This window comes from Aquarana catesbeiana, linkage group LG12 (genome assembly GCF_042186555.1).
Source record: "Aquarana catesbeiana isolate 2022-GZ linkage group LG12, ASM4218655v1, whole genome shotgun sequence".
Taxonomy (NCBI): domain Eukaryota; kingdom Metazoa; phylum Chordata; class Amphibia; order Anura; family Ranidae; genus Aquarana; species Aquarana catesbeiana.
In genome coordinates, this window is record NC_133335.1 from 217,320,310 (window position 1) to 217,336,580 (window position 16,271).

Genomic DNA, 16,271 nt, shown 5'->3' on the forward strand with positions numbered 1-16,271 from the left:
CAGCCGGTAATTAAAAACCCTCCTCTCCGGGGTGAGGGTTCTTTGGGGGAATGGCCTCATGAGGTGCTTGCTGAGAGCGAAGGCTTCATCGGCAATGAAGACAAAGGGGAGTCCTTCCACGTTATCCTCATCAGGTGGCAATCCCAGGCCACCACTCTGGAGACGCTGGCAGAACTCCGTCTGGGCAAATACTCCTCCATCCGACATCCGGCCATTCTTCCCCACGTCCACATATAAAAAATCATAGTGTGCCGACACCACCGCCATTAAAACAATACTGTGGAACCCCTTATAATTAAAATAATATGACCCCGAATGGGGTGGTGGCACAATGTGGACATGTTTCCCATCTATAGCCCCTCCACAATTGGGAAAGTCCCAACGGCTGGCAAAATGGGATGCCACAGTCTGCCATTCCTGTGGCGTTGAAGGAAACTGGGAAATCAAACAAGAAAACAAAAATCAATTAATTTGGAAGCTAACATTGCAAGAAAATTAGACAATTAAAAACATTATTCCCCAGCATCAGTATAACATTCAATAATTTAATTGTTCTGGAATAACTAATATGGAAAGGCACACTTATCAGATTGCTCACCCCCTCTGATGGAACATTGATTACATTTTAGGGGGTTGTGAAATCCCTAAAAAAAATTACTTTTAGGACACGCAGGAATTTAGGGACTAAAAAGGCTACAAGACTGCAGTTGTCGCACTCTGCAGGTGCAGTTGCTAACCAGCTTACAGTAAATGAGGTAATGTAAAAAGGCATTCATGTTGCAAGGAGTACACAATCACATGCAAGGGCAATTAATGAAAACACTTTGAGGCTTGCATATGATTTGATGATGGAAATCAGCAGAGCTTCTGCTCATTTACTAAAGCACTGGAACAAATGCACTTGTAGAGTGCACATGCATTTTGCAAAGTGCAACATATATTTGCTTTAGACAAATCAACACCACAGAACATTCCAGCAAATTTTAACGAGGGTGGGGGTGGGGGGGTTGTGAAATCTAGATAATTGCTCATTAGCAGCACACTATTTGGAGTGAGTTTAGGTGGTGGGGGGGTTGTGAAATCTAGATAATTGCTCATTAGCAGCACACTATTTGGAGTGAGTTTAGGTGGTGGTGGGGGGGGGGGGGGGGGGTTGTGAAATCTAGATAATTGCTCATTAGCAGCACACTAAATACACTCAAACAAAATACATTCCAAATGAGTAGACTAGGTGGATATGTTCCCATCACTTCATGCTGGGAAGGTTATTGAAGGAAAATATACATGCATGACAAAAAATAACAGTAAAAAATTCCAGCATGTGTGAGGATAAAAAGGGGACATTCACACTATATTGCAATGATGGTAAGTAGTGTTTGAAGCAAGAAATACATCACATTATCAAAGATTACATAAAAGAACATGTGATGCTAATAAAAGAAAAATATCTTACCTTAATATAGTCCTTCTGCAGGACCTGTATGATGGCAGAACAGGTCTCTGGGATAATGATCCCCAGAGCCTGGGGAGAGATGCCTGTCGAGAACTTAAGGTCCTGCAGGCTTCTCCCTGTGGCCAAATACCGCAAGGTAGCGACCAGCCTCTGCTCCGGAGTGATGGCTTGCCTCATGCAGGTATCCTGCCTGCTGATATAGGGGGTCAGCAAAGCCAACAAACGGTCAAAAACGGGGTCCGTCATCTGGAGAAAGTTCCTGAAATCCTCAGGATTATTCTCACGGATCTCACGGAGCAAAGGCATGTGACAGAACTGGTCACGCTGAAGCAACCAATTCTTGGTCCATGAACTCCTCCTCGCCCTGTTCATGGACTGGTCTTGGGCTGAAGAATAAACTACAGCACCAAGCACATACAATGCACGAGCTCTACGACGAGTACGTACAGGTAACATGGCTTCAAAACGGTCGGCTGGTCAGAACGCACTAAACAGAACGCACTGAAGAACAGCAAGGCCTGTGAAGAACGACCTGAAAATCAGGAACGAGCGGCCAATAAAACAAAGATTTCTCAATGCCAACTGACCAAACGCACTGAAAAGCAGATACAAACCTCACAAGCACAGACTGAACAACAGTTAAAACGAACTGAAAAATACGAGTCTCACAAGCGCGAATCGTCTCTCACCAAACTTCTACTAACACGAGATAAACACGAGATTAGCAGAAGGAGCCCAAAGGGTGTCGTACGGGCTATTGAACTTCCGTTTTATAGTCTCGTCGGACTTGGTGTACGTCACCGCGTACTAGGCTGTCGTACTTTTGTGTGGTCGTGTGTGTGCAAGTCCGTTCGTAAGAAAGTCTGCCGCAAGTCCGCCGAAGGTACGTCGGAAGTCTGTCGGACAGGCTGTCGGACTTTTGTAGACGAAAAGTCCGACCGTGTGTACGCGGCATAAGAGATCAACAGGAGACGGTAAGCGGCAGTGTGTGTGGAGGTGGAAGGCAGACCTTTTCTCTCATCACCATTCTTGGGTGTATTGTGTGTTACCTTCACAGTGGAGATCAACTAGCAATTTGAATGGACTATTTATTATGTACAATTTGATCAATTTTATCTTTTCGCTATAATAAGGTTGAAGTATCTTATTTCTCAGCACAGACTCACTTTATAGCGCATCTAATAAAGTGGCCGGTGAGTGTAGATCAGGGGTATCAAACTGGCGGCCCTCCTGCTGTTGCAAAACTACAGGTCCCGTAAGGCGTCTCCCCTCTAATTCATCCCAAAGGTGTTCTATCGGGTTGAGGTCGGGACTCCCCTCCCCTCTAATTCATCCCAAAGGTGTTCTATCGGGTTGAGGTCGGGACTCCCCTCCCCTCTAATTCATCCCAAAGGTGTTCTATCGGGTTGAGGTCGGGACTCTGTGCAGGCCGGTCAAGTTCCTCCACCCCAAACTCGCTCATCCATGCCTTTTTTTTTGCCTTGTTTTGTGCACTGGTCAAAATTATTTGGTGAAGGGGGGATTATGGTGTGGGGTTGTTTTTCAGGGGTTAGGCTTGGTCCCTTAGTTCCAGTGAAGGGAACTCTTAGGGCATCAGCATACCAAAACATTTTGAATAATTTCATGCTCCCAACTTTGTGGGAACAGACTGGGGATGGCCCCTTCCTGTTCCAACATGACAAAGCAAAGTCCATAAAGACATGGATGAGCGAGTTTGGGGTGGAGGAACTTGACAAAGTCCTGACCTCAACCCAACAGAACACCTTTGGGATGAATTAGAGCGGAGTCTGTGAGCCAGGCCTTCTTGCCCACATAAGTGCCTGACCTCACAAATGCGCTTCTGGAAGAATGGACAAAGATTCCCATAGACACACTCCTAAACCTTGTGGACAGCCTTCCCAGAAGAATTGAAGCTGTTATCACTGCAAAGTGTGGTCCAACTCAATATTGAACCCTATGAACTAAGACTGGGATGCCATTAAAGTTAATGTGCGTATAAAGGCAGGCATCACAATACTTTTGGCAATATAGTGTGTGTGTATATATATATATATATATATATATATATATATATATATATATATATATATATATATATATATATATATATATATATTCAAAAGCAACCTGCTTTTTTTTTATAACCCATTACTTATTTAAGAGGTATCACCATACAATACAAAGACTAATGCAATTTGCAATTGAACAGATCACAGTCATCAAGAGTATTCTCATATCTATCTTTCTGGGTTTCAGCAATGCAACACTACAGTAAAGGTTATTATCCTGTAATTTTGATAAGCTGAACAAGTCTTATTGCATAAAGCCTTATTGTTTTATATATGCCCATAAAACAAAAAGAAGAGCAACAGATACACGAATGAGCTAAAAGAATGCTTGTGCTCCAAATACTAGCTGTGCAGTCTATTTCCGACTATTCCATCTACAGAAGCCATAATTCTCTGCTGGGTGGAGAGGTCGTCACTGTCTGACCTATCTTATGATAAGAGAAAAATTATCCATCCTTTGCAAGCTCAATATTTCATTGTCATTTAAATAAGTTACAAGTCCTCTCTGTTATTCCCAGCTCGTGTGATTTTCAGTGCATTGGGCTACATAGGAAAAAAATTGAGTCTCAGACTCATTCCAATAATACAATTTAGAATGAATGTTAAAAACAGATCATCTATCAAATGAACAGTATATAGCCACATGATTATATTTCTGTATGTGGTGAATTTTATTAAGCATGAATTACCATGAAAAAAAAAATTCACTGATTTGATTAGCCATAATGGGCAGTATAGCTCTCTGCGGGGTTGGAGATGTGACTGACAGCGTGGGCCTCTCCCACGTGGCCAAGTATGAAAAAGAACGGAACAGTTCACAGTCTGTGTGTAATTTCACCAATTCCACTAATTTAAAAGAAGTTTGAAAAGTTGAAATTAGGGATGCACCAATACCATTTTGTTTACAATGAGTACAAGTACAGATACTTTTCTTTTAGTAGTTGCCAATACCAATTACCGATACCTACCACCACAACTGTTTTATTTACACATCAGCTGTCAGCATTGGTACAAAGCACCGTTATTCACACCAACATCTTCTTTTGACATTTTTCCAAGTTTGGCATCTTGGCCATCTTGATTGGACCACCTGGAATTATGTAGCTCCCCCCATAATTCATCCCTGTATCAAGGCATGCGCAACTCAGTGTAAAATCTAAGTTGGCTACCAGGCAAGACAAAAACTTTTTTTGCAGAACACACATAGAATGTCACTTTTGCAACAAAAAGCCTTTCTGCTAGTATATTTTTTGTTCCACTTGAAAGTAAACCCCTGATTACGTTAAAGGAGCTAAATGAACATCAGTTTTCCAGCACCTTTGGACGTCCTCCACCTCTCAATTGGCTCAACACTATGATGAGTGGCTTTATTTAACAGTGCGTTGGGAAGGGCTGAAGGGAGAATGGCCAAGTTTTAGATCACGGGAGATTACTCTTGTAAGGATCTTAGTGCTCTCTATATAGTTTATATGCATGAAGCCATCTGATTTCAAAGGGGGCACCCCTAGCCTGAAGGTAAGCTTACTTTGGCCTTATGGTGGAGCTCCCATCGTCCAATGATCCTGAGAGCTATATCAGAGCCTGCATCTTTCAGTAGGGTAATTCATGCTGTAAAGATAGTGAGGGATGGCCCAAAAAATAAGTGATACACTGATCTCCCAGGTTGGGGGATAAGCATGGTGGTAACAACTCAACGTTATATAATTGTAGGCTGAAATTGAAAACCAGTGCTTTTCATTGAAACTGGAGTTAAAGTGTATGAATAGTATTTTTATTTTTGTTTTGGATAGAGTTGGTGTGAGGAAACTAATACAGCTAATACTCATTCCTGTGCAGCTAATGCTCAATTTTGCACAGCTGATGCTCATTCCCATACAGCTAATGCTCATGCACATGTACCAGAACACAGATGAGCTCGGGCTAGTATCCAGCATGCACTGACACGTAGGCGCATTTATGTGCACCAGCGCACATCGGCGCCCACATGCATTGGTGCCAAGCTGCCTATTTAAAGGAGATCCTGGTGTGTGCTAATCGCTGGATGTTCTTCAGCTTCCCTGTGATCCTTATTCCTGTGTTCCTGCTTTGCTGAGGAAACTTCCGTTGCCAACCCGGCTTGATGCTGACCATGCTCTCTGGATTCTGGATACTGACCTCGGCTTGCCACTGACTATTCTCTGCCTGCTTCCCTGGTACTGACCTCAGTCTGCTTCCTGATCACACTGTTGCCTTACCGTGTAGGTCCCTAGCTCACCTTGACTATGTCTCTGACTGTGGCAGTCACCTGCTACCAAGCTACCAGTACCCCTGACTCTTTGAGCCTTGTAGCGGTATCACCACATTCAGGGGTGCTCAGACCAGAGCTGCAAGGGAAGCCCTCTCATCAATGTGGACTCAACCAAATTACGTGACACTTGGGAAGGGTTAGAAATTGTGTAATTTTCTTACAGCTCTTTGTGTCCCTGCTATGACCCTCCCTCTTTCTATTTATCCTGTAGCTTTTTGTCAAATAATGGGAAATTCAAAATGTTACAGTTGTCTCCATGGCAGGAGGTGAGGGACATTAATCTAAGAGGGATGTTTCTCTCAGTTTGAAGAGATTTCCATTCCAGTTCTCCAAATATGAAGCAACCCCCTCCCCCCCCAAAAAAAAATATTCAATTTAGCCAGGAACAGTGATTTCTTGAATGCTAAAACATTAAAAATACCTGGGGAGTGGCCTATTCCTGCCTGTGAAGGGGCACATCCATGGTTTACAGAAAATGCTACAGCAGCACTGACATTTACAAAGAAAACAAGTGTTTAAAATTGCTGGCAATTGACTCTTTATTCTTGACATCTTAAAAAAAAAAAAACATAGAACCCTCCAAAGGTTTGCTGTGTATTTTGGGGGAAGTTTGTGTGCTGTATTTTTTTTTTTTTTGTGTAAATTACACTTTTTGGCACATCCTACTGCAAGAATGAAAAAAAAAATGCATTTAGTCCTCTCCAAAAAGAATAACAGATCCCTTTGGGGTTGATTTACTAAAACTAGTGCAAAATTGTGTGCAGTTGTGCATGGTGGCCAATCAGCTTCTAACTTCACCTCGTTCAAATAAGCTTTGACAAAGAAAGCAGGAGGCTGATTTTGCACTCTCCAGTTTTAGTAAATTAATGCCATTGAGTCTAGTATGGATTTTAAGGGGGCACCTAAGAAAAACAAGAGCTCCCCCAGGAAATCCATACTATATACAAATGGCCTCTTTCTCCCAACCCTGGCCGGTGGTTGTGGGGGTCTGAGGGCAGGATAGCTAGTTGGAATCCGGAAGCCTCATCCATGTAACTGAGAGGCATCAGTGGTTGGTAAGGAGGTGGAGGGTGCCCCCACTGAGTTCTCATAAACACACATTATAGAATTAATTCTATCCGTTGACTTTCTAAAATTTAAAGGGAGTTATTGTATGCAACAAATCCAGATTCAGAGAGTTTTAAGCACACCTGAGACTGGCCGAGACTGAATGAACAATAGCATGCTTAGAAATGTGAGCCTTGCAGTTCAGGGTAAAAAAACTGCACAGAAGAAACGCACTGACGGCACCAAGGACAGCTACACAAAGGGAAAAAATGCAGGTGGGCTTTAAACATTATAACTGCTTGAAAAGAGATTTTTTTTCCTACTTTTTGGCTTTAAAGTTACACTCCAGTCTACCAGAAAAAGGCTGGCTTATAGGCAAGTTATTGGCCATAAAAAGGGCATGAGGGCCTGGGTACTGCCCTGGGGAACATTTATCAATGAAAAAAATGTTATTTAAAAAAGAACGTTTTTACAGGAGGTGTGATTTTTATGATGCTTAAAGTGAAACAATAAAAATGAAAAATTCCTTTAAATATAGTGCCTGAGGGGTCCCCTGGGGTGTCCCCTGTAAAGTTGCCCATCTGTATCGGTGAACCTTCTGCAGAAAAACTGATATTTATAAAGAAATAAAATGACTTTTAAATTGCTGGCAATACAATACCATTGCCATTAATACAAAAATGTTTTAAAAAAAACAGCGTGGGGTCCCCCCGAATCCATACCAAGCCCTCTGGGGGTATGTAGCGCTACCCCCTTTAGGGGTCGCTGAATTTTGGGTCCACCTTCACATGCACAGCCAGGCAACAGGTATTTTCAGCAAGCACATTGTAGTCTGAAAACCGGTCCAAGGGCTTTGTTTTGTTTTAGTTTATTAGGGGAGTCAACTTGGATGGGGTGAGGGTGGTATGGGATGCCCATAACTGTGGTAAATTAGAACTTGAGGACATATAGGAGCTGTCTCTGTCATCTAGCAAAGATCACAAGCCTGTATTCCAGAGGGAAAAGTTGTACAGCCTGACTGGCAAAGATTAACTCCATTACTGGTTGCAGGTACACTATCTTCAAAATGCCAAAACAACTGGCTCCATCTTAGGATCCTCAAACAGAGGTGTAGGGAAGCTGTAGTAGACTACGTAGTTTTAAGTTGTCCCTTCCAGATACCTGGCTGAGTATTGCACCTGGATTCTTCCCCACTATAGGTTTGAGGTTACTCACTCAGTCACTTGTAAAGATCCTGTAGCACATATGCTGAACAGGACTCTTGCTGGACATGCCCCAATGGCTCCCAGGGTGGCTCAGCTAAACCTAGCTGAGGCTGAAGGGTGTGAAGATTCCTCAACTGCATTCTGTCTTTCTCTCTTTCTCTCTCTCTCTCTCTCTCTCTCTCTCTCTCTCTCTCAGCACTCTTCCTCTCTGGCCCTTTCTGCCTGGAGGCAGAGCCCCCCAGCACAAAGGTCCACTCTAGGCCTCTGGATCCTGGATTCTCCTCCCACATGGCCAGGCTCCAGAATACTTAAGAGCTATCTCTCCACCGTCTTGGTGGTCCTCCCCAGGGATTGGAGGAGACCCCATAAATATTCAGGCTTTATCTCTGCCCCTCTGCCCTCTAAATTCCAGAACGTTCCGAAGCGCCAGAAGCCAGAGGAGGCAGCAGAGACTCAGCTGTCAGAGCCTGCCAGCTAACTAACAACAAAAACGTAACCCTGGCTCCTCTGGCTATAAAATTTACCTGCCCTATCACACAAGGGGGGCTTCATATCCCCCCCCCTAAAAAAGAAGCCCTGTCCTCATGGGCCAAAAATGGATCCTGAGCCTAGGAGTGAGGGCATCAAATGGGAAAAGGGGAAAAGGGAAACAACTTGGAAGAGGGAAATCATATGTACAATACATTTATATGATGATAAATATTCATACAAAAATAAATACATTTTGGTGTTCTATCAAACGAAACGCGTTGAGACCACATGTGGATTGTTAAAAAGAGACGTTTTGTGAACCCTGTATTGGATATGATGTTATATGTGTTGTTTTTTAACATTTTGACAATAAACAAGTTTTTGATGTGGTGCCACTATCTGTATGCCCTTTAAAGCCCATGGCTACAATGATTTTGGTATTTTATGTGCATGGCGCCTTAACGTGCATATCTTCGCGGAGCAGAGCATTGCCGTTGACAATTATTGGAAGTATGAACCTCTCAGTGGTAATTGGACATTATCAACCCAGTTTTGCTTAAATGATTTTTAAACAGCAAACTTTGCAGCAAGAGAATTGTGCTAAACCCACTCAACTGCTACATTCATTAGTGCAAAAATATCTAAAATACTGCAGAGAATTCCACTAATGTATTATTTAGAATCTTCTTCCCAACCAATCGCCTGGTAGCCGAGAAGACAACGCTAAGCAGCAGCACATACAGTCTACCGGCAGTTATCATCATCAACCCTACAGACGGCTGTAATTCAAAAGCACTCAGGGTTTAGGAAGGCTGCGGGGGGGAATGGGGCCATTTTTCAGTTTAATAAAAATAAATGTCTGCATTCCATTACTGTTTTTATTGATGATCTTGATTATAGAGAACATTTTGATTGATTACTGTGTCACAGGCTTAAAGATCATTTAAAGGGAAAATTATAGCTCACCTACAAGATTCTCGTGCATGTACAATAGCTCCCATAAAATATAGTTATCAACTGGCAGATGCAAGAAGAAAGAGCACTTTAGGCGATTGCTAGTGGTGTGTGTATATGTGCGTCTCAGTATATATATATATATTTTCTCCCTTTTTGGTCTCTTTAATGTACCATTAATAGCATTTTCTTATATGCCATGGAAGTGTGAAATAATACCTGTGGATTCCGTCGGAAATATTTTATCCTATAACGTAATGCGCTCTTATACTGTGTTGAATTCTTAGCAGTTATATTGCTCCAGTTATCTGTGAGGACTCCAGAACCTTGCTTATCTATCTTATGGATGTAGCAACCTCCTACTTTAGAGTAGGCTGCTAGGCAAATTTAGTTAGCTCCTCAGTAAACAGTGGATCAGGGGTTGATTGCTTGGGGCTGTTCAGTGTCTCACAGGCTGCTGTTCTGTTACTTCCCCCTGTCTTCTGCAGATTTCTAGAAGTATAGTGGGAGGGAGAGCAGGACAGGTAACAGTAGTGTATTTAGGTTTTGTGCTGCCCTAGGCCTGACTAAACTCATGCACCCCCTAATTTAAATATGACCCACCCCTTCCTGTCAAGGCCACACCCCTTGCTGTTTAAGACCCGCCCTGAACTTTTGAGTGGGGATACTAGTTCTAAGGGCCTGGGGGGGCAATGGATTCTCTTAATTTGCATAGATTTCCTCTCACTTCTTGTTTGGCTATGGGGCAGGAAGTGAAGGGAAATCTCTGCTATGGGACAGGGGTGGTAAAAAATAAACTGACAGGGGCTATAACCCTCCCTTAGTCTATCCAAAATGAAAAAAAAAAAGGGTTGCCTATAGTTCTACTTTAAGCACAAATATCTGTAATTTTATGGAGAGGAAGGTTTGTGGTCCAGGATGATAGGACAGTTAAAATTAGAAGCAGCACCCCCCCCCCCCACAGTTGCAGAATGCCGGCTGCCCGCATACCGGAAGCAGTGGGGGTGCTAGACTAATTTGCCTCTCAGCCCAGTTCGCCCCATAAGACTGGCAAGCCGACGGGGACTCTTTACGTGCTGCACCCCGGCAAAGTGCTGCCCTAGGCCTGGGCCTTGTCGGGCTAGGCCAGGACACAGCGTTGACAGGTAGTCTGAATATTTATGGGTCTCCAAGCAAGGAGGAGACACCTGTGGTGGGGGCTCTGACCCTGGGGAGAAGAGAGAGACAGAGAGGTAGCAGAGGAGTCCTGTGAGGACATCAAGGTCCTAGCTAGGCTTAGCTAGGGGGGATAGGTAAAAGAAGCTCAAATAAATGTCAATGTCATCACACCATAGACTCTCCTTTAAGAGGTCCCCAAGCAGCGCATGGTAAGAAAGAAAATAACTCATACAGTGTAGTACCATTTTTTCATGTCCAGTTAAAAAAACTATTCACAAGCATTGTAATAAAATGATCCATCAAATGAAAACATTAAAAGCATTCAGTGTCTCTGCCAGCTGCTTCATCCCCACCATGGTGTAAAGCACTTGGCATCTCACCCTGTCCCCTGATCTGAGAGCTCTGGTACGTCACTTCTGGGATTGGTCTGATGTCACTTCCTGTTTACTGTGCGATAGATGTCACGTGTGATGAAACGCGTAGGTTGGAGTGACATGCTGAAGTCATCCAGAGTTTCTGGAAATATGGGTGCTGTTTATCTGGCCAGCAAGGATTTGTAACGAAGCTCTTTTATATCTTTGAAATGTGTGATTTTAATTACCAAAAAAGCTGTTCATAAGGTTTTACACAATCGGAGCATCTTTTTCCTTTTCATACTCTTATGGCTTATATATATGGGGTGATGCCCAACTGAGAACCATCACAACCATACGCCAGTGGGGGAGCTGGAGAAGTTGCCATTAGGCGATCCAGGGCTGGGTACTCTACTGAAAGCACATAACTTTAAATAACACACTGACACAATGCAAACTGATTTCAACCCTCTTAGATTTACTCAATAAAAGGAGGGGCTTAAGGAGTGTTATATTATCCAAATCCTGGAAGAACAGCCAAGACTCAGCTGAGGTAACTCTCAGAGCAGTTAGACTAAAATGGCAATAACAAGTAAATGACACTAGTGTACAAAGTAACAGACCAATAGCAATGGATTTCTTAAAGGGTATTTAGTTGTTGTTAGTACTACTACTGCTAAAGTGGAGACATAGGCTGGCCTATAATGCCCTTATCATAATGAGAGATGAAGTAGTATAGATACCAGTAATGTGTCCCCTTTAAGAGCAATGAAAAGTGTTCCAAATTCAAGGCCTTGCAATTACAGTATATTCACCGGCAGTTGGAGCTCAGAGAAGCAAATAATTCCTAAATGTGGCAAAGTGATCAGCAAGCAATGCAGGTTGACCAGACTAGTGACAAATCCTCTTTGCAATCCAAGATGTCTGTATACAGTGTTCAAAGTGATGTGCTAATGGCTGGTAACTGGATTTTTGGGCATGTGCCCGCTCACCAATCCTGATGACTGCAGTGGTTAACCTCTAAATGATACAAGTCTGTCCTTCTTCTAGCAAGCAAGATGAGATGGCTGTTCAGTCTGCTGATTCAGTGGGCTGTCTGACACCTTTGCTGTTAGCAATGCAGTTGGTTTACCCCTGGCATAGCGAGCAGAGTCTGTCCCACCTGGGCTGGAACTGCAGATGCTGTGGATAGCATGGTAGGCTGCAATCCTCCCACTGAAGTGGCGGAGCAGTGTTCATTCGATGGAAGCAAGAGAGCGTGGGCCAGGGGTGGCAGATCCCTTTAAAGCCTCTCCCATAATTCTCCCCTGGAGAAAATGCCTTGCTGGAGAGTTTACTTCATAGCTAATTCAACAGTTCAGCAATGGCTGATCAAGAGACTACAGTTCCCATGATGCTCTCCTCCAGGCTCAGAAATGTGATGCAATCCGAGCCCAGCACTAGAGGGACACAGAGACAGTCTGAAGAAATAAAGGATAAGTCTGCAGTATGTATATATAGCTGTAGTCCACTCCCGGCTACATCAATGGTGGAGATTTATTGCACATCTACAAATATTTGGCTATAGAAGAGGAGGATCGTTTTGTTTCTTTTCTTTTACTTTACACATTGGACTTTTTCTTTTACACATCTGACTTTTTTGTTATATTATTTTTATATGCGCTATAGCCATTTTCAGTTTGTTGTATATGTTTTTTTTCACTTGCTAGGGCAGCTCTTTTAGTATATTACTGTGTGGTCTAGCCTTAATGTGTTTCGTCGTTATGACTTTGCCTTTTGGCAAAGTCAAAATGACGAAACCCGTTAGGGTTAGACCACACAGTAAGCATTTTTGTTAATTTTCGGTGGTGTTGCTTAATTCTGGGATACTTAATCGCTGGTGAATTTTTAGATTGTACCCCTTTATAGGAATACATTTGTATCTGGCCACCTTAGCAATGGAGTGGGGCTTCAGTTTCAATTTTATTACATTCTCCTGAGTACGGGGTGGGGGTGTGGAGGACGGAGCCTTGACACCTGGGGTCACAGAAGGTGAGTTAGATGATGCTGGGCATCATTCAACCCTGGAGAGGACAAGTGTTGGTTCGGTAAATGGGTGAGTTGGAGGGGGGCGTGCCTGAGATAGGGTGAGTCCTGCAGCCAGAGATACTTATTTTTATTAATCTAAGCTGGTGAATTTTTATTTTTTTAATCTTTTTTACCCAAGCTTGATTGAAGCTTTAAGCAGATTGGTAGATGGAACTGATGGAATGTGTCTGCTGGTGGCCATTCCAATTTTTCAAGGGTAAAAAAATCTGTAATCTCTTTCTTTTTTTTTTTTTTTTATTCTAACAACACCAATACAAAAAGAGTTTTGGAAATGTGAGAATGCGTTTTATCAAACCTTGCCCTACTAACCACTTTGCACTGCTAAATAGCACCAATGTTACTTTCTAATTAGATGTTTGTTTCTCTAGCAACACGTTGATATATTTTATGAAGAAAAACGTTCGACTTTGTGTCACATTTATATGTGAGTTGTTGGAGTTTAATTTGTATAATTGCTGCGGCTTAATATAAAAGTGACTCACATGACGGATTATTAAGCCAAGTACTATTTAATAAGCCACAGAGAGCTATAGAATTTCCTTACTGTATTCAGCTCCAATAAAACAAACAATTTTTTCTCTCTTCTTCATTATACTGTAATTTGGCACACTTGATACTTATTACAATTATCTGCAAGAGGACAAAGGATATAATTTACCCATTAAATCACTTGCAGTTTTTAAGTCGCTAAATTGGGTCGCCTGGAGCACTAGGGTTGGGCCTAGACATTGGAGGGTGATGTGGCTCTTCTTAAAGCTGAAGAATCTTTGTTTGGAAAAACATTTTTTAACCACCGCCGTGTTACACCGCCTTCCTGTCCAGGCCAATTTTCAGTGCTGTGATAGTTTGACCAACAAACGCTTGGTCATGCAACACTGTACCCAAATGAATAAAAAATTATTTTTTTGCTGTTTTTTTTTTTGGGTGGATATCTGTTGGGTAACTGGTAACCCCTGTTTAATAACTTGCATAGATGAATAAAAAATACTCAAAAGTAAAAAAAAAAAAAAAAAAGTTTCCCTGTTATAAAACAGCAAAAAAAAAAATACGAAAAAAAAATAAAAAAAATACCCATTTTTGAAAACTACAACATAACATGATTTTATTTTTTGCCATCATTTTTTGAAAATGAAGAGACATGCTGATATTGAGGTAGTTAAAAAATAAATGAAGGCTCTCTTATCCTTTAACAGTCACCCATTGAAGCCAAGTGCGAGTCTTGTGTTGTTAATGGAAGAAAGTTTCATGGAGGATTAAAGTGATTCTAAAAGTTTGTTTAAAAAAAAAAAAACATGTCATACTTACCTGCTCTGTGTAATGGTTTTGCACAGAGCAGCCCCAATCCTCTTCTTCATGGGTCCGCCCCGCCGGTGCTCCTGGCTCCTCCCCCTTGATTAGTGCCTCCAATAGCAAGCAGATTGCGTTCTTGCCCCCGAGCCCCGCTCTATGTGTCCATACTACACATAGAACCGCAGCTTAGAACAGTAATACTCTGTTTACATTATTGATCAATGTGATTGGCCATCACAGTGGTCACGTGGCACAGAGTCACTCCAATAGGCTCTGTGCTATTAGCCGATGATCTCCATTGTGCAATGACACCGGTAACAGAGGCAATATGTGTGTGCCGGGGAATCAGGTGAGCCGCACACAGATCACAATAGCAGGAAAATCTTATTGGCACAAAGTCAAGCCATACCCACGCGGTATCTAGGAGGAAGTGCCCGGACCTGGATCAATGGCTTTATTGAATCTGTGGCTTTGTTTTTACCCATGATTGTGCCTTTTGTTTAGCTCACCTGTCTTCTTGTGCGGTGGATGTATTAAAGTTTATCTAAACCCAAAAGTCAAGACAGTTCTGTAATCTAACTGGTATGTGTTATGCCCGGTACACATGGTCGGACATTGATCGGACATTCCGACAACAAAATCCTAGGATTTTTTCCGACGGATGTTGGCTCAAACTTGTCTTTCATACACACGGTCACACAAAGTTGTCGGAAAATCCGATCATTCTGAACGCGATGACGTAAAACACGTACGTCGGGACTATAAACGGGGCAGTAGCCAATAGCTTTTATCTCTTTATTTATTCTGAGCATGCGTGGCACTTTGTGCGTCGGAATTTGTGTACACACGATCGGAAATTCCGACAACGGATTTTGTGGTCAGAAAATTTTATAGGCTGCTCTCAAACTTTGTGTGTCGGAAAATCAGATGGAAAATGTGTGATGGAGCCTACACACGGTCGGAATTTCCGACAACAAGGTCCTATCACACATTTTCCGTCGGAAAATCCGACCGTGTGTACGGGGCATTAGTGTGTGTGTAAATGAGTGTATATATGTGAGCATATGTATGTAGGTGTAAGTGTACATTGTTTAAATGTTTCATGGGGGTACTGATGTGCTTGGATTAAAGGGGGTGCTGCGCGCTAGGCTGCATATACTTCTGATCCCTGTACTATGTACATGACATACTTCTGACCCCTGAACTCTGCTCACTTGGTTGTACATTATTTTTTTTTCTGACCTCTGCACTCTGTACAAAACACACTCCTGAGTCATGCACTCATGTTACATACTCCTTACCCCATTGTATTCTCTATGTTACATACTGACACCTGCACTTTGTACATAACACACATCTGATCCTTGCACTCTGTATATAACACACTCCTCACCCCTGTACTATGTATGTTAGCTACTCCTGACCCGTGCACTCTGTATGTTACATACTCCTTACCCTTGCAGTCTGTAGGTTACATACTCCTGACACCTGCACTCTGTACAAATTACACTCCTGACCCCTGCACTCTGTATACAATACACTCCTCACCCCTGTACTATGAATGTTACATACTCCTGATCCTGGCAGTCTGTATGTCACATATTCTTGACACCTGCACTCGGTACATATTACACACCTGGCCCGTGCATTCTGTATATAACACACCCCTCACCCCTGCATTATGTATTTTACATACTCCTGATTCTTTCAGTCTGTATGTTACATACTCCTGACACCTGCACACTGTACATAATACACTTCTGACCCCTGCAATCTGTATATAATACATTCCCCACCCCTGCACTATGAATGTTACATACTCCTGACTCTTGCACTCTGTATGTTACATACTATTGGCACCTGCACGCTGTACATAATACACTCCTGGCCTGTGCA